Source organism: Chrysochloris asiatica, unplaced genomic scaffold (genome assembly GCF_000296735.1).
Source record: "Chrysochloris asiatica unplaced genomic scaffold, ChrAsi1.0 scaffold00213, whole genome shotgun sequence".
Taxonomy (NCBI): domain Eukaryota; kingdom Metazoa; phylum Chordata; class Mammalia; order Afrosoricida; family Chrysochloridae; genus Chrysochloris; species Chrysochloris asiatica.
In genome coordinates, this window is record NW_006408731.1 from 2,438,501 (window position 1) to 2,441,260 (window position 2,760).

The window sequence follows — 2,760 nt, forward strand, 5'->3', positions numbered from 1 at the left end:
CACATATTTCAATATTAAACATTTGGGTGCTACCTGAAAATATTCTGGTGCTATTTATAAGGTTTTCAGTGATTAAATATTCTGAAGTAATCTGTCTCTCTAGTCTCTCTTAGTATGGAAGCTCAGTCAAAACCATCCACCATGGGTGGCCCTTCTGGTACTTAAAATACTGGTGGCATAGCTTACAGAATCAAAGTAACACACAAGCCACCCTGTATGACGAACTGACATACGTGTGGCCTAACAATATCAAAAACAGTATCAGCATCATATATACATATGAGGTGCCCTGGTAGCATAGTGGATTATGAGTTGGACTGCATCTCTCTAATGGCTAATGATTGTGAATATTTCTTCATATATTTGTTGGCTGCCTGAATGTCTTCCCTGGTAAAGTGTCTGTTTATGTTTTGTGTCCATTTTTAAATTTGATTGTTTCTTTTTCTTGTTGTGGTGTTGTAGTTCTCTATATATTTTATAAACTATTTTCTTGTTTGCTATGTCATTACAAAACAATATTTTTCCAGTCTGTGGGCTCCCTTTTTCTCTTTTGGTGAAATCCTTTGATGCACATATGTCTAATTTTTAGGACATCCCTAGTATGGTGATATAGATTAAGCAAACTGTGATTCTAAAAGTACAACATGGAAGCTAATCTACCACAACAGAAAGCAAGTCAGGGAAATCAGGGAAAGAGGGAAGGGCAGGTTGTAAAGCATGAGAAAATGTTGCGTCTGATGAAAATGTCTCTTATTGTATAGTGAAGGTTTTGAGGATATCAAAATTTATTGAACTGTACACTTTTAAGTATGTGCAATTTAGATAAAGTTATTTAAAAACATAGCATGAATCAGAATCACCTGGTGGGTTTGTAAATAATACAGATTGTTGAGCCCTCACTAGTGTTTCCAATTCAGTATATCCAGTAGTAGTAAACCTTTCAAAAATTGAGGTACTGGTATATCTGAATTGGGTGATTTTGAGACAGAGTCCTGAAAGAGGGTCCAGAAATCAGGATTAAATATGATCCATTTACTGACTAAAGAAAGTCTTCAGGAATCTTGAGGACTCTGCCCTTCCTTGCTTGAGCAATCGTGAAGGACATGTTCAGGGCTCATAGCTGAGCAGTCACGTCCTAGGCCATGCCATTAGGAAAGACCAACCATAAAAATTCCATATTTAATTCCTTGTAAGATCTTTTAGAGCTCTGGTAGCAAAGTGGATTGTGAGTTGGGTTCCTAACTGCAGTTCAAATCTAACAGTTATTCACTTTGCTGCAGAAAGATAAGGTGTTCTGCTCCATAAAAATTTACAGCCTTAGGAAATCATGCACAGGGTCAATATGAATTTGAAACCACTTGACAACACACAGCCACCATCATTACAGGCTAGACTGGTTTTGCCCAGTGCCCTAAGGTATACCTTTAAAGGATGATCTTCCCCTCAGGGCAGAGGAGAACATCAGTCCCTGGAAGGGGGCTTGAAGTGAAGTACCGAAAAACCATATATATGCTAGACATCTCAGAATAAGTATTGTCTGTCCCTACCAGATGACCTTGTGACAGAATTCATCTTGAAGAAATACTACACATCACCCAATTAGCATGGCTGCTCCTAAACAGATCACTTCCTGGAAATCACCACCTACCACTATGAATAATCATGGTGCCTTTTCCTACCTAAAACCTTTAAAACCCCAGCTGGTGTGGCACTGTGGGTTAATGTGCCAGACTGCAAAGCCATTTGAACTACAAGGTTGGCGGTTCAAGCTCACCATCTGCTCCTTGGAAACCCTATCTATACAGGCTCGCTATGGGTTGGAACCGACTCAACAGCACGTAAAAACAACAACAAAGCCTCTGTTCAGAGATTCCGGCTTAAGCATTGCATTAAGCCCTGCTCTTCACTTACAAGCCTCTTTCTTACAATAAACCTTTGCTTGTGTGGAAATTATGCTTCACCGTGACTATTTTTTAATCAGCAGACGGCAAGAGCCCTCTGGTGTGATTAGCCCTTCCATAAACAACTTCAGACCTAAATCAAAACCTTCATTTTGAATTAAATTAACATTTTCATTTTTGCTTGTCTAAAGTAATCAACCATTCAGTCTTTTGGTTTACTGTCTTAAAAACAAAAAAGAAGCAAAGGTCAAATTTCTAACTTGGATAAAGAATTACTTGGTACCTGGTAAGGATGTACAGTTGGCTCCATAGAAGACATCTAGGTCAGTAGGAAAATAGGAAGCCCAACAAATAATGTTAAATGCAGCTGGAGTCTGTAAATAACTTTGGGGCTTAGATAAGTATGTATCAAGTATCCATTAATTGCCCATTATAAACTTGTAACTAGAGACTGAGTTGTTGGGATAAAGAGCCAGGTGGATGGTAAAAAAAAAAAAAAAGACTAAGTGTTTTGTTAAACTCTTTAAGGTGTAACAACTTTAGAATGCACTAAATGGACTTACTGATGATGTTTAAGCTTGCAGTTTAACAAACCTTTTGTAACTTTTGCTATGCATACTCCCCCTTTCTTTAAATGCCTATGAGCACACATTAATTCTTTACTTCACCTTTTACAAACTCACACTGTCCAGCTGCACATCTCACATGGATGTTTGTCTATAATGTCTCCCCATTTTGAAACGATTTTATACCTTCAATAAAATGTTTATTTTAATTTCTTGTAGAGGGTCAGCCTAGTGTTTTTCCCTAAAACACATCTGAGAATTTATATTTCTTTTTTTTTTTTGAATGATTTATT